Here is a 24,700-nt window from a genome sequence, read left to right on the forward strand (position 1 = left end):
CCCTCAGCAGACTACACCCCAGAGACCCCTTCTCTTCCTGTGCAAGCACTTTTTAAAAGTTGAGTAGGGGGCTGGCAGGAATTCTCTGTTGGTCCTATCAAACAGCAACACCTCACGTCCCTGCCCCTACTCCCTCCTTCTTGGCCAGCCTCTGAGCTTGTTCAAAATGGTGTCCTCCACGGTTTCTGGCCACATGTCTGAAGCCTCATCCCCCACGCTGCCTTCCCTCCTTGTGCAGCCTGGTGCCTGGCACCCAGTGACAGCTGCTAATTGATGAACCTGTATCCCCTCCCATCTTCTCTTCATGGAGAGGAGGCCCTAGCTTGTGGAAGAAAGGTTATCAATCCATCCAGCTGAGGTCAGCCCTCAGCCTGGGTCTGGTCCTGGCTGGCTCACAGAAATATGACAGTTCTGGGTGACCCAAAAGCAGTACAAATATGACTTTGGACTCTGCAGTATACATCTTTTCACCTCCAAAACAATGGACTTTAGTACATGTCTGGAAACTGTAGGCCTTGTGGAAGGTAATTTAGCCATGGGCCCCACATTCCCTTAGGGAAATAATGAAGTGAAAACACAGTAAAACACACTGACTTTCCCTGGCATGTTTCTTTCCAGCGTATAAAGCCTATTCCATATCACCAACCAATACTGCATAAGTCCTGACACACCATTCACTTTGTAGCTGCTCCTGGACTGCGCACGCTATGAATCTCCCCTGCGCAGCCCGTGCACGTGTGCACACGCATGTACACATGTGTCTGCATGTAACCAGCCCGGTGTCCCTTACTCCAGCTGCTGCGCAGTGGCCTGGTCAAGCCAGGGGAACACCAGTAAAATCCCCATGCAGTCTCTTACATCCTGAGTTCACTGTGGGTGAGTCCCAACTTATGAGGCTCCCCCACAGTAAAAGCTCAACAATTAGGTGCTCAAAAATCAAAAAATCCGGGCGGCCCATAGTGTCAGAACCACCTTCTAACACACGCCGCGCCCAGCTGATTCCTACAGGGAAGAAGTAGCCACTCTTACATGGGTACACTTCCCGTAGTCAGCGATAACTAGTTATAAGGGGTTCTGACCAGACCCCCCTTACTGACCAGTTATCCGCTTAGACCACCTACTCCTACCATCCATGAAATCTCCACCCATGACAGGGATCCCAGACTACCCTAAGAACCCTCCGGGCTCTAGGTTAGATACCTCTAGGACACTCATGGTCAACATGGACTCAGCCTAACTATGCTCACCTTTGCCCTTGGGCATGCAACACTATGCCTACCACTTCTCCGGACAAGGGTCCAGTGCCTCAGCACCGATGCAGTCTTCTGGGATAGGTCTAAATCCCATCCCCCGGGTCACTAGCTGGTCTCCCTTCCAGAGTTTGTTCCAACCAAAACCCTCTCTCCGTTTGGTCCTTGCACCCCAAAGATGCAATCTCTCTGGACCCTCACCCTCAGCCTGCCGCTGAGGTCATTCTGCTGCCACCACCCTTTCGGGATGACTGTCTTCCCTAAAGAAAGCACAGCCACTTGTGCTTCCCCACACAGGAAAGCACCCTTTGGCCACTGGCCTGGCTCCCTGATAGGACCTCAGACCAGCCTCACCACCACACTGGCAGTGCCAGGGAGGAACACTGAGGATGCCTCATCAGACATCCTACAGCTCATTCCCCCCGTCAGTAGCTCCACACGGAAACTACCCCGGGAACCTAGACCCCTTCCTTGTTCTCCGCTGCGAGAACAGGGCCTATGTACCCTTTCCTCCGAGAGGTGCGCTCTCCTCCCGGAGTACCCTTAGAGAGCCTGTGGGTCCCGAGTTAGCTAGACCCAGGCCCACCTCTCATGGCTCTCCCCGCTCTCCCTGCAGCGCCTTGGGAGACCGCCCAGGGACCTACATGGTCCCTGGATGGCCTGCACCACCCCTTCGAAAAACACAGGGTCCCTTCACTTAAGATAGGCCCCACCTGTGTTCAGGGTGGTACTACCTGACAGAAGTCCACCTCCTGCCTCCAGCTGGGGGAACACCCCCATGCTCCTGGTCCTTGGGTCCAAGTCCCACAGGACCTACCTGACTGGTTACTGGCTAGGCATCGCCCCAGCCACCACTTCAGGTTCCCTCCACCAGCTCCTGGTCCTGGAGTTCAAGTCCCACCGGGCCTACCGGACTGGTCACCGGCCACCCGACCCTGACACCTCAGGGTTCACTGCTAACCCTTTCCCTGGAAACTAGGGTGCACATCGCCCCCACTCAGATCTCCACTGGGTCAGTTACCTAGCCCACCTAGGGTACCTAGGGGCTACCACACACCATCACTAAAGAACTACCCTCCTTGGGGGCCACCCACTACCAGCGGCCACCACTGGGTTGCTCACCTCTCCACCAATTAACCTGGGGGACCTGCCGGACACTCAACTCTACCACACCCTCCTCCCACAGTGGGAAAAGTTTCTTGGGGTCGCCCACCATGGGAACCCCTGGGGCGCTACTACCCGGGGTAAAGAAACCTCCTGCCCCACCCTTCCAGTGGTTTTGGCCTGCGCCATTAGCAAGAAACTTCCAGTGGGGGAAGGATATCTGGGGCCCCTCCTTAGGAAACCCTCCCTGCCCTTAAAAAGCGCGGGAACCTCCCAGGACCCCTACTTCTCCTGTCCCCCTTGAAGATCAATCCACCCCTACACCCCCACCTGTGATGTAGGTATCAGTTGCAGTCCCTATCTCTTGAGGAGGCACCCTCCTCTTGCAGGTGTAGTGTATGTAGTGTTAGGGTTCAAAGGTGTACAATATGGCTTAGAACATATGTATGCAATCATTTCCTGGAAAGCACCCTCCCACTAGCACATTATAATCAACATAGCGCGGTCATATCAATACAGCTTACATTTAAACCATAATAACTTCACATGACACATATGGGCGTGGGGCTTTCCTTTCCCATACATTTAGTTCACATAACCAAAACTTTGAACCCTTCTCCGAGCCTTGCGCTCTTCCATTTGCTCATTGCTGCATAGGTAATGTGTGGCAAAACTGGAATTATCAAATGCTATAAATGCACACCAGAATGGGATACTATGTTTCCCGCCGCTAGACACCAATGTTGGAAAATGAGGCAGCATCTGTGAGGCCTGCACAAATAACATGACTACATTTGTCCTTCACTGGGAACCAAACACCCAATTGTAGCGCCTGACTCTCAGAGGGTAGCGTTGCAGAGCAGTCTGAGGCTTACTCAAGGGAGGTGGTGTGGGCTAGTAATCGCCATTTGCAGATGCACTAAAATAACACTCAATAATTGATTGTCCAGTCTGTACTTTGCTGTATAAAAGTAAGAGTACATTTATTAAACACACACACCACTCAATACTATGCACCAATTTACAAATATACATAAACTGTTGGAATTACTTTGTGACATTGCATAACATCTCCACCCCTCCCGCAGGGGGGGTGGGGTCTAGTACCACCACTCCCATGTATGCACATCAACTTGCCCCCAATGCAGTTAGTTGAACATAACCTGGAGCGAGGGCCCTGCGCACTGGCACCATCCCAGTGGCGGCCCACCCCATTACCTCAACAAGCATTAAAAAGGGGTAAACCTGCCTTGGTGACACATGACCCTGACTGAGCATCTCCTACTGACCATAAAGTATGCACCTCTATATCTTAAGGGCTAGCAGTCTGGGGTCTTCACCTAAGCGCAGCAGCAAGAATCCATGTTTACGCACACTTTAGAATGACAGTACTCATCACCTTGGTTGATCATTTGAATGCATTGCAATTACAGCCCCTAAGGGCATCACAGATGAAATCAAAGGATTGCGCATATACAGCCAGACACCCTAGCAGGACTGTCTGGCAACATAACCCCACTTGGCTTATGACATCTCCTTACACATTTGACTTACAGTCCCTTCAAAAGAAGTACTCCTGGCAACTACACTTCTCCTTCTCACTTTAAAAGGAATCACAGGTAAAAGCATTGGATTACGTAAATACAGCTAGACCCCCTAGCAGGAAGGTCCAGCAACATAACTCCATTTAGCTTAACATCACCTTACACAGGTACTTCACTTTACACATGTGACTTTCAGTCCACCTAAAAAGAAATAACCAATAGTAAATGCATTTCGGTGCAATTACACTACTTCACCTCCAGGGGATGCCCTTCTCCAGACATCCCCCAACTCAGCCCTTCAATCCGTGATGCACTTCATAGTACCCCCTCAGCTGTAGAACATAAGTTCCAGCCTAGAAGGTGTTAAAGGCTGGCTGAGTCCTGAAGGGGTTATTCTTTCAGATGCCCCTTGAAACTTAGGGGTGGACTGTTCTTCTTTATGCTGGGGGAGACTGCGGTGCTCCTGCAGCCCCCCTGCACCCCTTTTCACACGTGAGGGTGACCCCCTCCTCTGGGCACCAAAATGGCAGACTTCTTCGTGCTGTGGGGGGGGAAGACTGGGCCTCTCCAGCGGCTCCCCCAGCACCTTTCCACAAGTGAGGGTGACCCCTCTCCTCTGGGGGCCACAAAGCACCAAAACTGCAGATTTCCAAATGCCCAGCGAGGCACCATGGGGCGCTTCATGCTCCTCTCCACCAGCCCCCACCAGTGGGTACACTCTCCTCCACCCTCAGGGTCTCTGACTCAGCAGGGTGCTGTCTTCACTGGTTCCGTGAGCCAGCCTCTCGCCAGGCTCCCCTTCTGGGACTTCTTCTCCCTGCGCAGAGGCTTCTGCTTCTGTGCACCAGTCCTGGGCTCTTCTTATGGTGCTGATAGGGTCCTGGGCGCAGTCAGGGGGTCTCTCCTTCCAACTGCCCATTGCGCCAGGCTCCAGCACCTTCACCCTCAGCAGACTACACCCCAGAGAGCCCTTCTCTTCCTGTGCAAGCACTTTGTAAAAGTTGAGTAGGGGGCTGGCAGGAATTCTCTGTTGGTCCTATCAAACAGCAACACATCACGTCCCTGCCCCTGCTCCCTCCTTCTTGTCCAGCCTCTGAGCTTGTTCAAAATGGTGTCCTCCAGGGTTTCTGGCCACATGTCTGAAGCCTCATCCCCCACGCTGCCTTCCCTCCTTGTGCAGCCTGGTGCCTGGCACCCAGTGACAGCTGCTAATTGATGAACCTGTATCCCCTCCCATCTTCTCTTCATGGAGAGGAGGCCCTAGCTTGTGGAAGAAAGGTTATCAATCCATCCAGCTGAGGTCAGCCCTCAGCCTGGGTCTGGTCCTGGCTGGCTCACAGAAATATGACAGTTCTGGGTGACCCAAAAGCAGTACAAATATGACTTTGGACTCTGCAGAATACATCTTTTCACCTACAAAACAATGGACTTTAGTACATGTCTGGAAACTGTAGGCCTTGTGGAAGGTAATTTAGCCATGGGCCCCACATTCCCTTAGGGAAATAATGAAGTGAAAACACAGTAAAACACACTGACTTTCCCTGGCATGTTTCTTTCCAGCGTATAAAGCCTATTCCATATCACCAACCAATACTGCATAAGTCCTGACACACCATTCACTTTGTAGCTGCTCCTGGACTGCGCACGCTATGAATCTCCCCTGCGCAGCCCGTGCACGTGTGCACACGCATGTACACATGTGTCTGCATGTAACCAGCCCGGTGTCCCTTACTCCAGCTGCTGCGCAGTGGCTTGGTCAAGCCAGGGGAACACCAGTAAAATCCCCATGCAGTCTCTTACATCCTGAGTTCACTGTGGGTGAGTCCCAACTTATGAGGCTCCCCCACAGTAAAAGCTCAACAATTAGGTGCTCAAAAATCAAAAAATCCGGGCGGCCCATAGTGTCAGAACCACCTTCTAACAAATTGCTTATGCAACAGTGCTCACGCCAGCAGAAGGAATTATTCTTCATGCACTTTCATATGGATGTTACCCTAGTGACGCCCTTGGACAGGCGCCATGGTGTTTGAAGCACACAATTGAAAATGTATTATTCAGTCAATTAAATTTTTTCATAAATCAAGTGTGCACGTTGGCATCAAATCGGTATTTCTAATAAAAAAATTAACCAAGAGGGTTATACCTATTTTTCAGCCCCTCATCTATCTTTTACAAGATCTCTTCTTCACTGATGCGTGATTGTTCCATTGACACCGCTCCGTAATTCATGTCAGATCATAATCCTCTAACATTAAATATTGAAGGGCTGTGGTCGAGCGGTGAAGTTTCTAACTGGAGCTTTGAAAAGGCACTGCTGTATGATGAAGGATATAGATCATACATGCGGGGATGGTTCCAAGAGTTCCTTGAGTTTAATATTGGGTCTGCCTCAACTGCAACGGTTTAGGATACCCTATAAGGAGGTATTCGAGGACAGACATTGCAGTTTTCCTTTAGGAAAAATTGGAAGGAAAAAACTGGTATTAGACCTACAAGATAAAATGAAAAAAGCAGAAGAGAAACTAATACAAGCGATTCACCTGGGGACCGAAACTGAAGCTGCACAGTTGGAGGTAGTAGCTGCTAAGGCCGCCATTGGGTCTATTTTCTCAGAAAGCACAGCCGCAAAATGGGCATCGGCTCTTGACAAAATGTATGAGTGTGGCGAACTTATTGGCCACCAGTTGGCAATTAGGACCAAACAACAGGTTCCTAATAATGCAATACTTTCTATCCAAACTGCAAATGGAGTAATAACTGACAACCTGGTCAAGATACAGGGGGCATTTCGAGAATTTTATAACAATCTCTACACTGAAGAGAATACCTGGCCCTCGGACCTGAGAGATAGGGAGATTTCTAAATATCTTAATGATTTGTCACTATCCCAACTTAGCGAGGAAGATTACACTCAATTGTAGAATCTTCCAATGTGGGAAGAAATCGCTGTGGCATTGGCAAGTTTGCCGGATGGCAAAGCAACCGGTGTTGATTGTATCCCAGCGGAGTTTTATAAAATATTTTCCCCTGAAATAAAAGAACTCTTTACAGATTTGGTAATTTCTATTTTTAATGGAGCTTCTCCACCCGCGTCTTGGTCTACAGCAAAGATTGTGATCTTCCCGAAAAAGGATAAGCCTCTCATAGAGATGGGTTCATACAGGTCTATCACTCTAATTAATTGTGATTGAAAGGTATATTCCAAAATGTTCGCATCTAGACTATCTACTGCAATCAAACCTCTGGTTTCAAAGTGGAAGCACGGGTTTATCCCTAAAAAAAGTACGGTAGAACACATTTGGCGCACCATCACCCAATTTGATGCCGCCCAAGTGTCCGGAGACTGGATCTCATTAATCCTACTTGACACTGAAAAAGCGTTTGATACAGTGTCCTGGCAATATCTCTGGAGTGTCATGAGGCGGACGCATTTTGGTCCCAAGGTGATCCAAGCTATTGAAGCTCTTTACTGAGATCCCACAGCCAGAATCTCGATAAATGGGAAATTGTTAGAGTCAATCAGTATATCACGTGGGACGAGACAGTGATGTCCTTGCTCCCCACTACTTTTTGCCATGTATATTGATCCCTTCATTAGGAAAACAGAAATCAATCAGGATATTCCAGCTGTGAGTCGGTTTGGTGTCGAAACTAACATCATGGCCTACGCCGATGATCTATCCGTAGTGACTCCTAAACCAGAATCAGCTATTAGAGCTCTGGAATAGAAGGCTCAAAGGTTTGGGGGAGTATCCGGTTATGCACTCAATAGGGAAAAAACGCAGATTATCCTAAACGAAAGAATAAAGTGGGAAGACAACATTGGGGGGTCCACAAAGCTAAATACTTGGGGGTTACTATTGTTGCCGATATCGATTCCATTGTAATAGAAAATCTGACCCCACTGGCTGAAGAAACAAAGACGTCACTTAGCCGGATCAATAACTTTCCTTTGATCATAGTAGGGCGCTGTAACGTTTTGAAAATGGTCTTTTTTCCCAAATTGCTCTATTACTTTAGGGCTATTCCTCTAGAGTTTAATAATCTAATGTTCCAAAAATGTGAACAACTCTTCTCCCAATTCATCTGGGCCTATTCTCAGCCTAGGAGGGCTTTTAAGTTACTCTCCCTTCCTCGTGATAGAGGGGGTTGGGCGCTCCCCAATATAAGACTCTACTATTGGGCTATGGTATTGCAATAGTGTGTAGTATTGCTACATGAACATCCAGACACTTCCTCGGGACTCCCAATTCCCTTTACTCTCTCACTTGGAGAAGAGGCACGTGGATGCTTCTGGTGGTAACTCGAATTTGGCTACTATAAGCGGGTTAGATTCAAGACCGAGACCCTATTGAGTGCATACCGGGTATTTTCTAATGTACGTAGACTTCTTGGACTGGGCAGATTAAATTCCTAAACTCCCATATGCAACAATCCTTACTTACCAGCCATATTCGGGAAAACATATCTTCAGAATTGGTATAAGGCAGGTATATCAAAGCTTACTTACTTACTTTGGAAGGAGTCCGGTCATTTAGCGACCTTGAATCACAACTATCTTGCTATAAAGAATTTCCTGTCATGCAAGGCTGGTGGGCTGGTGGGGTTTGCAAAAATAGATCTGATCGATAAGTTACAGGGTTCTGGGTTACCTCGCATTGTGTACATCTATTTGGCACTTAATAGCCGAATGCCTGATGATTTGGACAAAATAGATAATAAATGGCAACAGAAACTAGATGTCCCTTGTAATACATTTCGCCTCGCTTTAAGCCTTGCTCTGAGCGACCTATTATCAGCGCAGCTGCAATTTCATAAGACTGGCTTTTTCCTATATATTACAGCTAGTAGAATTGCTAAATGGGGCACAGGTAAAGGAAAACTCTGTCCTAGATGCTCGAAGTTCAGTGTTCACCTGTTCGCTACCTGTCCGAAACTAAAACCACTTATTGATAAAATACAACAATTTTCAAGTGCGATTTTAGTACAAGACATTCATATAGCGCCAGCTACTATTTTTCTAGGTGTACAGGACATAATTAATAGAAAGAATGGGGGAGCACTAATATTCGTAGCTATGACTATACTTAGGCTATGTGTAGCTTCTGCCTGGATAGACCCAAACTCCCCGCTGTTCTCCCAATGGTTGGCTAGATTGGTAGCGACTTGCAATCTGAAAAAGGCCATTTATGCTAAGAAAGGCATTCAGGCAAAAAATAAAGGCTTAGAGATTTGGGAACAACTAAATACGTGGTTTAGCCAGAAAAACATTTAAGGATTCCTAAAATTTGTGATGGATAGTGTAATATTTTTTGTGTTTTTTCCTTTGAGTGTCTAAAATTCATCCAAGACTGGATACTTAAAACTCTTCTTCATTTTAGTCACTTTTCTTTTGTAATCTGCACTGCCACTGCAAATATTTTTATAAATATTGTATTTAGTGTTCTGGGTCTGTTATATTAAGTCTACTCCTGGAACAATTAGTATTTATACTTGTGGATTTTAAGTCTATTTCATGTTAACAAGTATTGAACAAAGGAGATGGAGCTCATCACTTCACTTTTTTCTCTCACTGCTGTAATAATTTATTGTATTTATCTCCGATATGTGGGGTGGGGGGCAGGGAGGCTGGGGTAATAATGAATTTTCCTACTTTGAATATAATTCTATGTACTGCAACAATTTTTTTTAAAAAAGGACCTCTGGCATGTCTCAAGACCTGTGGTGTCTATATTAACAGAATAAAATTGCAAGAAAACATTGCCAGTTCCTAATGTGCTTATATGCTCTTCACTCTTGGTTTCTCCCCCTCTTTCAGGCGCAAATTGCTGACCGGTTGCCGTAAAACAAAAATAACACCAAGTGACAGTAGCTCCGGGACGGAAAGAGATAGAAATAGACAGAAAAGGAAAATAAATGTGAATAATGACACAGACTGGACACAGAAGCAGAGAGAGAGAGGTGAAAGAGAAGAGGGAAGGGACAGAGGGAAAGGGAAAGGGAGAGAAGGTGGCTGTGGTGGGGAAGGGTGGCTGGAGAAAAACCGAAAAGAAAAGACATATGCCAGGAGCAGAGTGCTGCTGCCCGACTGCTGCGCTAGGAAAGTCTCAGGCTTTGGTAGGCTGCGAGCGCCTGCAGCAACCAGCTGACAGAGGTATTCATATGGAACCTAACTTTTTTTGTGACTGAAATTACGCTGACAAAGCACAATTTGCACAGACGTTTGTATTACCTGACAAGCGCATACATACCAACATTTTAGAAGAGGAAAGTGGGAAATAAAAAAATAACAATTGAGAGAATTTAATTCGCCCATTGGTTTCTATTGAAGGAGATGCAGTTTCAGGCGGGAGACAGCCAAATAAAAGTATTTTTTTTTTTGCTTAAACAATTAGTAGTCTCCCGCCTGAATAGGGTTTTTTTGGCATGTGTTGTATAGACAGGCGCGTAGCTAGGGGGGGGCGGTGGGGGCGGTCCGCCCCAGGCGGCACTATTTTTAGGGCGGCAGCCGCGCGGGCGCGGCAGTGGCGTAGCTAGAGCTTGTGGCGCCCGGGGCTATCCCTCAGATTGCCGCCCCGGTGCGGGGGTGGGGGGGGGGTTGGGGGGGGGAGAAAGGACAGCACGCACTTGAAAGAGGTCCGAGAGACACGTAGCATCGCCGCTAATAGTTACCTCGATCATGCAAGTTACATGCACATACATGACACTGTCCAGGGCTACACAGTTGAATACACCAGTGACCGGCAGTACAAAGGAGGACACACAGACTGCATGATCTATCTGGGGACTCAGAAAAACCACATGCGACATCTATCAGAAAGCTGCGTGAACGATTACCTTGTAATCACCTCAGCACAATGTAAACATGCACATACATGACACTGTTCGGGGATCCGTCATTTACAGCTGACAATAAATGACCAAACATCATGGTCCCCCCCATTAAAGCAGTGGGGACGTGCACAAACGTGATGTGCTCTGAGGACCCAGAGCCAACTTAACAGTGTCGAAGCCTGTAATTCTTTATCTTTCAAAAACAGCAAATTAATTATTCACAGGGAATGACTCACTGTGTGCCCTTAGAACTAAACTCAGCACAAAGGGGTCAGTCAGCTCCACAACCTTGCCAACACAGACCAGATACAAAGCCCGCTCTGGTGGCCCAATGGCAACAACCAGGGATCACGCCCTGTCATTACTTCTAAGCAGCAGCAACCAACTCCCTGGGACCCAAAGCCAGCTTGTAATAGTGCATCTCTCCTTAAGAGCAACCTCAGCACACACATGGTGCACAGCCTACTCAGGGGGCCCAAAGCTAAAATATAGGGAGTGGAGACACATTGTCATCACAATCCTTAAACACAGCTGTGGGGGCCATGGGAATATGTTCAACCCTATCCAGGGACTCCGTGAATAATCAGAAGAAACAAGAAACATTACATTTTTCTGCAATTTTGTTTTCACATTACTTTCATGGTAACCAACAGTGTTAAAAGTCTGCAAAAACAGTAAAATCATAACGTGTCTAGTATGGAACGCCAAGGCTGTGTAACACACGTCCCTGTAACACACGTCTTCAGCTGCCTCCCAGACCCGAATGTAGGCATGGCAGAACCAAGGTCTGGAGAAAAATAACCACTTAAAAGAAGTCCGAATATGAAGTAAGTTATGTGTGCTTTTACGCATGTGTGTTTCAAAATGTCCACGGCTCAATCATTGGACAGTGGTAGCTTGCTACTACTGGTATCGCTCTACTCACAGACATCCAGGAATAAAGCCCTTCATCAGATCCCTTACGCATTTCAAAAGGTTCATAACCTTAGTGGACACAGACCTGGATGCGCCTAGACAACTGCTGACTAACTGGAGCAATCACACTGGCAACCTGCGATCACAACTGGAGCTCTCGTAACCTAGGCCCTGGTGCCCTGGGATCAGAGAATACCAGGTTCTTCTCTTGTATCTTGTATCTCAATCTTTTGTGTTCCTTTCCTCTCACAAGCCAAAATGCTTAAGGTAAATAGCTCACACAACATTCAACTCTCTCTAGAACTCTAGGCTCTACAGATGAATGCATTATTTAGGAAGAGAGAGTAGAAAGGCTTGCCTGTGCTCGCAGGTAAATGTATCAATGAGAGAATGGAAGCAGAGAGGTCAGTTTATCCCTGCTGTTTCCTGAGGAGAATTACAAGAAGACATCAACATAAGGGCAGGGTACAGACTGACATTTACCCAGAGACAGGTGCAATAGCCCACATGTCTAACTGGCGCTAACAGCACAGCCACCACTAGCTCAGATGAAGACTTATTCCACACTCAGCGCTTATAGTACAAGTATCACTCATATGTCACAGATAGCAAAAGTACTACTTACGTGCCACAGTGACCACAGCTATCATCACATGTCAAAGGCAGCTGATTAGTACCATTCATCTGATCAATCCCTTGCTCTTCTGGTTAATTTCTTACTCAGTACAAACAGCAAATCTATCCTTTAAGTTTTTTGTCAGCAGAGCTACTCTCACCAGACAACAGAGCATTCCCAAACAAGTTACAGGGAGCAAAGCTATGCCTTAATAGCAGCTGAGCTATCCCTGAATAGGCGATTGTCCTTCTGACAATCTGTCTGCACGGTGTCTAAGCAACTAGGGAACAGGGAACCAGTGAACAAGAGGGGTTCGGGAACTAATGCTTTCAGGATGGCGTTTGGAGAAAGAGAGCCTCTCATACTTTAGTGGGACAGGTAAAACAAAGGAACCGGGAGACGCAATAGATAGGCCTTGGAGACAGAGAGACATTAATATTGAGCAGCTTTAGGCTGGGAAACATCAGGCAGAGTAGAAATGGAAGGCTAGAACAAGACAACAGAAACATTGAAAGCAAGAGACAGGCCAGTTCCAACTACAAGGATGCAGGCAAATAAGAACCTAGGGGGGGGAGGAGCCAAGATGGCGACCGGAGCAGACGCCTGAGCGCCCGGCTCCGTCGGTCCGTGGCCTCGGACTACTATCCTGATGCTCATCCTTGCCGATTCTCGAGGTGCACCGTGTGCGAAGACGCGCTGACCGCGCTGCTGCTTTCCCGGAGTCTCAACCCGCCCGGATGCCCGAGTTCTGGGTGCTTTTGTCCTCGGCACTGAACCCTGCGCCCTTACGGCCTTTGCCGGCCTCCTGGAAGCTCCGCAGTTACCGGACCAGCTAGCGCTAACCTGAGCCCCGCGGTCCCGATCTCGCCTTGCACCATGGATCGTTGCCGGATGAGCCCGAGGAGAGACGGCCGGACACCTTCTGCATCCTGTGCCTGACGGGCTGGAGCTGTGGGGTGGGCCCCGGTGCGGTGAGTCTCCTGCCCCGCTCTGAGGACCGAGCTGCGGGGGGGCTGCTGCCCCCTTTGCTTATTGCCTAGCCAGCGGCGAGGGGGACCGGCGAGAAGATAAGCGACTGTCGGCCTTTCCTGTTGCGGCGTAGACCTGAGGGGAATTGACCCCTTGCCACGACCCCCCCCCCTGGCCAGTGCACCGTATAGCGGCAAAACATGGCGTTGAGTGCCTGCTCGCGGCTGGGGGGTGATACTCCGGTCTCGCCCGCTGCCCACTTCGCCCTCCCTCTTCCGGACACCAGCTCCACAGTGCCGTCCCGGATTGCTGCTGATGTTGGGGCCCAGCTTCCGCTGACATGCGGCTCCGTTCTGGCTGTCCTGCGGGACTTTCAACTACAGATGTGCGCTGGCCTGCAGGCGCTGAGTGAGAGGTTTGACCCCATACTGTCGGCTGCGGGCCGTGAGCGCACTGTTTGTCATCCGCAGGGCGTGGGTCTCCCGGTGCTCTTGTCCTCTTGCGGGGACGCAGCGGCGGTGTATGATTGTGCTACACTGGTGCCTTCATCTAGCGCTCCCGGCGCCCAGGGTCCACCGCTCTCCACCTCAACTGCGGATACTTTGTCCCCCTGGTCATGGCAGCCTGCTTCATTGTTCCCTGCCTCACCGCGTCCGCGAGGCTATCCTGCTGAGCGATACCTAACGGCTTCGAGGGACCGTCCGCGGTGGCCCACTGCTGCCTTTTTCTGGAACTCCTGTACCTTACTTGCCAGGTTTGGATTTTATATGGTGCAACGAGGGACCCCAATCGGTGGTCGGCGGCCATTTTGTGATCCTACCTCATCATCCTCTCACAAGCGGCCATCTTGTCTTTGTCTGCTCGGGACATGGGGCCTTCACGCAGGAGCTGGTTTAATCCCAAGCCCGCGATCGGGCCAGGGCTAGACTGACTTCTATCGCTATGGTTATGGACGGGCTGGCCTGGGACTGGGACTGTATGTATGTTTTGCGCGCACTCGTCGCGACTTGTATCCCTTGCTTAAACTGTGGTGCCATGGTATCCTTGCATGCCGTTTTTTGGCGTAGAGGGCTTCCAGTGTGTGGGGGCCACAACTGGCTGATGGTTCGGGGCGCTCTGGTGTCCAGTGGGCTCCTCCCCACCTTCTTTTCTGCGTTCTTCCCTTCTTTACTCTGTTCCTACTTTCTCTCTTCTCTATATTTCGGGTTCATTGGGCGACAGGCACTATGCTGGGGGGGGGGTAGGCCGTAGCCTCCGCATTGGTGTAGGGTGGGGGGGTAATACTCTGTTCTCAATTAGTTCTATGGGCCTTTCTTCTTTTATGTCTCTGTGCTCTACTTTCTTCGATTCGGGGTCCGGGTGTGGGGTGGATCGAGTGGGGGCGGCTCTGGAGGGGCGCGTACTTGCTCATGTGACTATCCTGATATATCTCTGCACCGCCTCACTGATTGAGATTTTACTCCCATTGTTGTTCTTACTGATGTTGCTGCTCGCCCGTGTAAAAAAAAAAAAAAAAAAAAAAAAAATAAGAACCTAGGGTGGAATGTTTGAATTTGAACCTAGATGAGGAACAATGCATACCAAAGGAGAAACATAAAATCCACAAATATTGCACTAGAATGACTCTTGCATCAACCACCTGTGTCATTTAAAAGGGCACATGGCATTACTTTCAAACAACACTACCATAGCTGACACTAATTAGGGGGAAGGATTCAAGGCCCTAACCTCCACTGTGAACCACCATGCAGAACCCCCAAACACACTCAACATTAACACAGGTTAGGCTGGAAAGTGTCAAGAGTCTCTCCTCACCCCCCCCCACTCCCTTTATAGAACAGCTCTATGAGGATAACCAATGTCTTCCAAGCCAGCCACCCACATTAATGTGATTCAGTTCCTCTACTGGAAAACCTCTGATGGATGAATCACAATGTCTGCATAAAGTGCCGAGGCCAAGTAATTGGCTATCTCTGAACCATATCTGGCAGGTCAACATAACAGAACTGCTGCTACACATGCTAAACAATGCTCTGTGTGTTTGGAAACGTTGCATACCAGCTGTCCATACTGTCCCTATGCTGTGTGTGAATTAGCGAAGCTTTAAGAGACCGTTCCACTTAAAAAAAAAAAGAAATCAAAATAACTGTCCTTGTTAATTTTTTTTATATTTAGCTGCTTACAATTGTGTTTCCATTATTTTTTTGGAAAATTTCCCAAATTAAGCTTGAATATTGACGTTCAAACAGTTTGAATCAAACTTCTATGTAGGTACACCAGGAATACACTGTTGTATGTATCAAGTCTGCATCATCTAGGGCTGTAAGGGCACAGCCTGTCACCATTTCACATAATTATATTAAAAAGTAACGAAGTGTGCAAGGATAAACGTTCCCTGTCTCTGTCCCCATTTCTCTCACAAGAGGAACCTAATAGACAAGAACTGCGCCGGGGCTTACCTGAATGAAGCTCCCCTCACGCTACATTCCACAAACAGTGCTCCAGGTTTAATTGTCTCGTCCTCGCAAGCACCAGGAGACCCCAAGCCTAGGCACCCCAAGCTCCTCTGCACAGTGCCGTCCACAGGAAGCGAAAGCACTATTTTGTGTCCCGACCCGGACCAGACCCCAGGCGGCGCGCACAATGAACCCGGACGCCTCCGCCCAGCGTGCAGTCAACCTTGCAGAAGCTCGTGCGACGTCACGGGCCTATGCTAGGTGGTGGTGGCGGCGTGCGTACGCTGCAGGCAGCAGTTGCAAGCAGCAGGTGGCAGTGCGCAAGCGCTCGTACTTCAAACAGGGCCGCGCGCGTGGCACTGGTGGCCCATTGCAGTGGCCTTTATAATTTATTTGGGGACACTGACACTACTGTAACAGTAGTGTCAGATTCCCCAAATAAATTATAAAGGCCGCCGCAACGGGCCACCAGTGCTGCGCGACCGCCACCCCAAAAATAGTGCCGCCTGGGGCGGACCGCCCCCCTCTTAGCTACGCCCCTGGAATCAGGTGAGTGAGATGGGGCGTGAGAAGATGGGATGAAATGGGAAAAGGGAGGGTGGGGAAGGGAGATGCAATGGTGACTGAAGTGTAATGGATGGAATGTAAGTGGATGGAAAGAGATGGGAGAGTGGTGGGATGGAATGCAATGGGATAGGGGATGGGAAAGTAAAAGGGATGGGGTGGTCTTTGGGATGGGCTATGATGCGAGGTGATGTGATGAGATGAGGAGAGGGTAGGTGGGGTTGGGGTTTGATCTTGTAGCGTTCAGATGGGATGGATTGAGAAGATGGTGAGGTAGGATTTGATGCAAATGGGATGGGGTGGGGTGAGATGTGAGGGAAGAAATGAGATGTGAGGGAAAGGGGTGAGATGGGCATGGTGGGGGTTTGGTTTGATGGGACAGGGTAGAGTTGTGGTATAGGGTGGGACAGGAAGGAGTGGGCCAGGGTGGAATGAGGTGTGATGAGAAGGCAGGGTACAGTGCTGCATGGTAATTGTTACTTCAATGCTGCACACTGGAGAACTGAATGTCAGCCTTGGATACATGGAGAATGTATGTGAGAAAGGACAATTGTAAGAGCACTTTTCAAAAACTTCAAATAAATAAGAGTTATTGGCACCTGAAGCATTACTACAATAAAAGTAAATTGGATTTTTTTCCAAATTAAATAACATATTCTATAATTACTCACAGAGTGCTCTGGTTATCAACCTTGAAAGGATGAAAGGCTAAGATCCACTTTACTGCGATTCAAACTTCTGACCTGCAGGTAAAACTAGAGGTCTTAACTTGCTGGGCCTTCTTGCTGGCTGCTGACGTATTACCACTCCTCCACCCACTCCTTCGGCATCGTAGTGCAGTGTGTGCACATTTTGAAACATAACTAATCAGTCCAGAAAGAAGTGCGGAGGAGCTATTCAGTTTCACAGTCCCGCAGGTTTTATATTACTAAAGAGAGAGAACGCACATATTAGCCCCACCTTCAGGGGCTGGAGCCTACTTCTGCTGCTAAATTAGCTGGGGTAAGGCTGATTTTGGATATTCGCGCTGAAGAGGAGAGAAAGAGTTGCTTTGCTGCAGAAGACGCAGGGCCTGCGCCACTAAAACATTTTAGAAATGCAGTGATCCAACCTCACGAGTGGGCGGTGGGAGGGCAAAAGTTTAAGCATTATCAAAATTTCACAGGCACTTCTGTAAAATGCGAGGCATTTTTACAAAAGTGTTGATATTGTGATTTTTTTTGCAATCATGACATCCTGAAGGGTTTGATTTACACCTTAAACAATAAGCATGCTAAATCTATTCATCGGTTTCTATGAAATGGTAACTGCAGTTCATCCCGAAAGTTTCCAACAGTCAGTTTATGTGGCATTTAACCGTTTTTCTATGAAATCACGTACAACCCTGTGGAGCAGGTAGGCACAGACTATGGCTGGTGCTTTGAAGAGACAGCCATTGTCACTTGGTGCTGTGTATCTGTGAAAGCATGCAGAACTTCCACAGATCAGACCCAGTGATGGCTCTCTGTGATCTCACTTCCAAGCAATCACCTGCTCGCACACAATCACCTGCTCACTCGCACGCAATCACCAGGCCTCGGGTCATCTACTGCATGCATTAGCTAGGCTGTGAAACAGTGGCGGTCTGTAGCCAATCAGTTCATGGACTGTCCAGTGCATCACACGTGAAAAACTATTTCAAGATGTTATGCACCTACCATATGTTTACTGCAGAATGTGTAACGTCATGCATATGGTTGCTAGATATCACAGCTGAACACTGACACACAGGCTCACCATAAACCCATGGCAAGTTTAATTCAAGAAACTAAAGAAGCTATAAACATATCACAAACACACCCTCCTTCACCCCCACTCAGTGGAGTGTGAACATGGAAGCACATTGGAGCAACTGTGCTTATAGCAGAACTCACAAAACTTGTGTACTTTGACATTTTTTTTTTTTTGCATATTTATATAGCGCAAACTCGACCCGAAGGTATTAGAGCCAGGGCCGGCTTAAGTGCTGGTGGCGCCCTGTGCGACGTTTGTTGGCGCCCCCCCAATGACCACCTCCACCACCACAGGTATCTCTCGCTAGCACCCTTTAACAGTGACCAAGTCTCCATAACCACACTCTCTCAGATGCACTGAATTAGTTATAGCGCCACTCATACCAGTGTAGGGTGTCCGAGCACTTTGCATCACACACACATTACACAGAGACAATCAATCATACGCGTGTAAATCAGTGTATAGGAAATGTTACATAAGCCAAAGGACTAAAAGTGTAGGAGTTACATGTCATCCATACTGATAGGCAGTATAGTTTAAGAGTGCTTGGTGTGGAGAAGCACAAACTCCGAGGCGAAAATGAAACCGCGTAGTTGGGAGTTTTCTTTAATAATAAGAATCGATTTCTAGCCAAATTAACCCTTTTTGCAACATTAATTAATGTTATAATAATGTATACTCTGCAGTCTGTATGCAGTTCCAGGATGAAAGTTAATAGCTCACTATACTATATTAGGACTTTAAGTTATAAATTGCAAGTAACAAAAGGATGTCTCTTTTGATAGCAGTAACCTGCTGATCTGTTTGCATCATACGCACTCTGTAATCTACTTGGTACATGTTCTTTGCAGCAGGAATATTAACCCTCTGCACTAACTTCACCTAAATCAAAACCTCAACTATACAAAATGCTGATCTCTCGCCAGGAAGGTAATTAATCACACGGTGACATTTATGTAAGGCCTGGTAATTGGGGGGAATGGGGAGGGGGGGGGGGGAGAAACGCTGCAGCAGGTGCTTCAAAAGCATAATAAAACTTTCAAACACGGCGCCGCCAGGAAGCCAGCACCTGGTGTGGTGACCTCGAGGCTCGAACTCTCGTTTCCAGCACCAAAGGCGGCAGTTTAGGCCGGCCGAGGGACCACATCCTCTCCCCTTCATCTAAAATCACTTACTTGCGCCCGGCGTTCTCAAAAAGTGCCGTGGAGGGTCCTCTGGTCTCTGCCCTGCCTGGCTGTAGTCCACGTCCCCGAACAATTAACTGCTTCGAGCCTAGACTCGCAGATTTGTATTGTATCTATCTATCTTCTCTCTGCCTGCAGCTCCGTCGGCCTGCCACCACCTCCGCCCGGATTGCTGTCAACCTTGCAGAAGCTCGTGTCCTGCGACGTCACGGGCCTATGCTAGGTGGTGGCGGGCGGTGCGCATGCGCTTACATTTCAAACAGGGCCGCGCGCGCGGCACTTGTTGCCCGTTGCGGCGGCCTTTATAATTTATTTGGGGACACTGACTGACACTACTGTAACAGTAGTGTCAGTGTCCCCAAATAAATTATAAAGCCCGCCGTAACGGGCAACAAGTGCCGCGCCCGAGCGGCTGCCGCCCTAAAAATAGTGCCGCCTGGGGCGGACCGCCCCCACCGCCCCCCCCTAGCTACGCGCCTGGGGCGCGGCACTTGTTGCCCGTTACGGCGGCCTTTATAATTTATTTGGGGACACTGACACTACTGTTACAGTAGTGTCAGTCAGTGTCCCCAAATAAATTATAAAGGCCGCCGCAACGGGCAACAAGTGCCGCGCGCGCGGCCCTGTTTGAAATGTAAGCGCATGCGCACCGCCCGCCACCACCTAGCATAGGCCCGTGACGTCGCAGGACACGAGCTTCTGCAAGGTTGACAGCAATCCGGGCGGAGGTGGTGGCGGAGGTGGTACCAAGTAGATTACAGAGTGCGTATGATGCAAACAGATCAGCAGGTTACTGCTATCAAAAGAGACATCCTTTTGTTACTTGCAATTTATAACTTAAAGTCCTAATATAGTATAGTGAGCTATTAACTTTCATCCTGGAACTGCATACAGACTGCAGAGTATACATTATTATAACATTAATTAATGTTGCAAAAAGGGTTAATTTGGCTAGAAATCGATTCTTATTATTAAAGAAAACTCCCAACTACGCGGTTTCATTTTCGCCTCGGAGTTTGTGCTTCTCCACACCAAGCACTCTTAAACTATACTGCCTATCAGTATGGATGACATGTAACTCCTACACTTTTAGTCCTTTGGCTTATGTAACATTTCCTATACACTGATTTACACGCGTATGATTGATTGTCTCTGTGTAATGTGTGTGTGATGCAAAGTGCTCGGACACCCTACACTGGTATGAGTGGCGCTATAACTAATTCAGTGCATCTGAGAGAGTGTGGTTATGGAGACTTGGTCACTGTTAAAGGGTGCTAGCGAGAGATACCTGTGGTGGTGGAGGTGGTCATTGGGGGGGCGCCAACAAACGTCGCACAGGGCGCCACCAGCACTTAAGCCGGCCCTGGCTCTAATACCTTCGGGTCGAGTTTGCGCTATATAAATATGCAAAAAAAAAAAAATGTCAAAGTACACAAGTTTTGTGAGTTCTGCTATAAGCACAGTTGCTCCAATGTGCTTCCGTGTTCACACTCCACTGAGTGGGGGTGAAGGAGGGTGTGTTTGTGATATGTTTATAGCTTCTTTAGTTTCTTGAATTAAACTTGCCATGGGTTTATGGTGAGCCTGTGTGTCAGTGTTCAGCTGTGATATCTAGCAACCATATGCATGACGTTACACATTCTGCAGTAAACATATGGTAGGTGCATAACATCTTGAAATAGTTTTTCACGTGTGATGCACTGGACAGTCCATGAACTGATTGGCTACAGACCGCCACTGTTTCACAGCCTAGCTAATGCATGCAGTAGATGACCCGAGGCCTGGTGATTGCGTGCGAGTGAGCAGGTGATTGTGTGCGAGCAGGTGATTGCTTGGAAGTGAGATCACAGAGAGCCATCACTGGGTCTGATCTGTGGAAGTTCTGCATGCTTTCACAGATACACAGCACCAAGTGACAATGGCTGTCTCTTCAAAGCACCAGCCATAGTCTGTGCCTACCTGCTCCACAGGGTTGTACGTGATTTCATAGAAAAACGGTTAAATGCCACATAAACTGACTGTTGGAAACTTTCGGGATGAACTGCAGTTACCATTTCATAGAAACCGATGAATAGATTTAGCATGCTTATTGTTTAAGGTGTAAATCAAACCCTTCAGGATGTCATGATTGCAAAAAAAATCACAATATCAACACTTTTGTAAAAATGCCTCGCATTTTACAGAAGTGCCTGTGAAATTTTGATAATGCTTAAACTTTTGCCCTCCCACCGCCCACTCGTGAGGTTGGATCACTGCATTTCTAAAATGTTTTAGTGGCGCAGGCCCTGCGTCTTCTGCAGCAAAGCAACTCTTTCTCTCCTCTTCAGCGCGAATATCCAAAATCAGCCTTACCCCAGCTAATTTAGCAGCAGAAGTAGGCTCCAGCCCCTGAAGGTGGGGCTAATATGTGCGTTCTCTCTCTTTAGTAATATAAAACCTGCGGGACTGTGAAACTGAATAGCTCCTCCGCACTTCTTTCTGGACTGATTAGTTATGTTTCAAAATGTGCACACACTGCACTACGATGCCGAAGGAGTGGGTGGAGGAGTGGTAATACGTCAGCAGCCAGCAAGAAGGCCCAGCAAGTTAAGACCTCTAGTTTTACCTGCAGGTCAGAAGTTTGAATCGCAGTAAAGTGGATCTTAGCCTTTCATCCTTTCAAGGTTGATAACCAGAGCACTCTGTGAGTAATTATAGAATATGTTATTTAATTTGGAAAAAAATCCAATTTACTTTTATTGTAGTAATGCTTCAGGTGCCAATAACTCTTATTTATTTGAAGTTTTTGAAAAGTGCTCTTACAATTGTCCTTTCTCACATACATTCTCCATGTATCCAAGGCTGACATTCAGTTCTCCAGTGTGCAGCATTGAAGTAACAATTACCATGCAGCACTGTACCCTGCCTTCTCATCACACCTCATTCCACCCTGGCCCACTCCTTCCTGTCCCACCCTATACCACAACTCTACCCTGTCCCATCAAACCAAACCCCCACCATGCCCATCTCACCCCTTTCCCTCACATCTCATTTCTTCCCTCACATCTCACCCCACCCCATCCCATTTGCATCAAATCCTACCTCACCATCTTCTCAATCCATCCCATCTGAACGCTACAAGATCAAACCCCAACCCCACCTACCCTCTCCTCATCTCATCACATCACCTCGCATCATAGCCCATCCCAAAGACCACCCCATCCCTTTTACTTTCCCATCCCCTATCCCATTGCATTCCATCCCACCACTCTCCCATCTCTTTCCATCCACTTACATTCCATCCATTACACTTCAGTCACCATTGCATCTCCCTTCCCCACCCTCCCTTTTCCCATTTCATCCCATCTTCTCACGCCCCATCTCACTCACCTGATTCCAGGGGCGTAGCTAAGAGGGGGGCGGTCTGCCCCAGGCGGCACTATTTTTGGGGTGGCGGTCGCGCAGCACTGGTGGCCCGTTGCGGCGGCCTTTATAATTTATTTGGGGAATCTGACACTACTGTTACAGTAGTGTCAGTGTCCCCAAATAAATTATAAAGGCCACTGCAATGGGCCACCAGTGCCACGCGCGCGGCCCTGTTTGAAGTACGAGCGCTTGCGCACTGCCACCTGCTGCTTGCAACTGCTGCCTGCAGCGTACGCACGCCGCCACCACCACCTAGCATAGGCCCGTGACGTCGCACGAGCTTCTGCAAGGTTGACTGCACGCTGGGCGGAGGCGTCCGGGTTCATTGTGCGCGCCGCCTGGGGTCTGGTCCGGGTCGGGACACAAAATAGTGCTTTCGCTTCCTGTGGACGGCACTGTGCAGAGGAGCTTGGGGTGCCTAGGCTTGGGGTCTCCTGGTGCTTGCGAGGACGAGACAATTAAACCTGGAGCACTGTTTGTGGAATGTAGCGTGAGGGGAGCTTCATTCAGGTAAGCCCCGGCGCAGTTCTTGTCTATTAGGTTCCTCTTGTGAGAGAAATGGGGACAGAGACAGGGAACGTTTATCCTTGCACACTTCGTTACTTTTTAATATAATTATGTGAAATGGTGACAGGCTGTGCCCTTACAGCCCTAGATGATGCAGACTTGATACATACAACAGTGTATTCCTGGTGTACCTACATAGAAGTTTGATTCAAACTGTTTGAACGTCAATATTCAAGCTTAATTTGGGAAATTTTCCAAAAAAATAATGGAAACACAATTGTAAGCAGCTAAATATAAAAAAAATTAACAAGGACAGTTATTTTGATTTCTTTTTTTTTTTAAGTGGAACGGTCTCTTAAAGCTTCGCTAATTCACACACAGCATAGGGACAGTATGGACAGCTGGTATGCAACGTTTCCAAACACACAGAGCATTGTTTAGCATGTGTAGCAGCAGTTCTGTTATGTTGACCTGCCAGATATGGTTCAGAGATAGCCAATTACTTGGCCTCGGCACTTTATGCAGACATTGTGATTCATCCATCAGAGGTTTTCCAGTAGAGGAACTGAATCACATTAATGTGGGTGGCTGGCTTGGAAGACATTGGTTATCCTCATAGAGCTGTTCTATAAAGGGAGTGGGGGGGGGGAGGAGAGACTCTTGACACTTTCCAGCCTAACCTGTGTTAATGTTGAGTGTGTTTGGGGGTTCTGCATGGTGGTTCACAGTGGAGGTTAGGGCCTTGAATCCTTCCCCCTAATTAGTGTCAGCTATGGTAGTGTTGTTTGAAAGTAATGCCATGTGCCCTTTTAAATGACACAGGTGGTTGATGCAAGAGTCATTCTAGTGCAATATTTGTGGATTTTATGTTTCTCCTTTGGTATGCATTGTTCCTCATCTAGGTTCAAATTCAAACATTCCACCCTAGGTTCTTATTTGCCTGCATCCTTGTAGTTGGAACTGGCCTGTCTCTTGCTTTCAATGTTTCTGTTGTCTTGTTCTAGCCTTCCATTTCTACTCTGCCTGATGTTTCCCAGCCTAAAGCTGCTCAATATTAATGTCTCTCTGTCTCCAAGGCCTATCTATTGCGTCTCCCGGTTCCTTTGTTTTACCTGTCCCACTAAAGTATGAGAGGCTCTCTTTCTCCAAACGCCATCCTGAAAGCATTAGTTCCCGAACCCCTCTTGTTCACTGGTTCCCTGTTCCCTAGTTGCTTAGACACCGTGCAGACAGATTGTCAGAAGGACAATCGCCTATTCAGGGATAGCTCAGCTGCTATTAAGGCATAGCTTTGCTCCCTGTAACTTGTTTGGGAATGCTCTGTTGTCTGGTGAGAGTAGCTCTGCTGACAAAAAACTTAAAGGATAGATTTGCTGTTTGTACTGAGTAAGAAATTAACCAGAAGAGCAAGGGATTGATCAGATGAATGGTACTAATCAGCTGCCTTTGACATGTGATGATAGCTGTGGTCACTGTGGCACGTAAGTAGTACTTTTGCTATCTGTGACATATGAGTGATACTTGTACTATAAGCGCTGAGTGTGGAATAAGTCTTCATCTGAGCTAGTGGTGGCTGTGC

Source organism: Triturus cristatus, chromosome 2_2, assembly GCF_964204655.1.
Source record: "Triturus cristatus chromosome 2_2, aTriCri1.1, whole genome shotgun sequence".
Classification (NCBI taxonomy): Eukaryota; Metazoa; Chordata; class Amphibia; order Caudata; family Salamandridae; genus Triturus; species Triturus cristatus.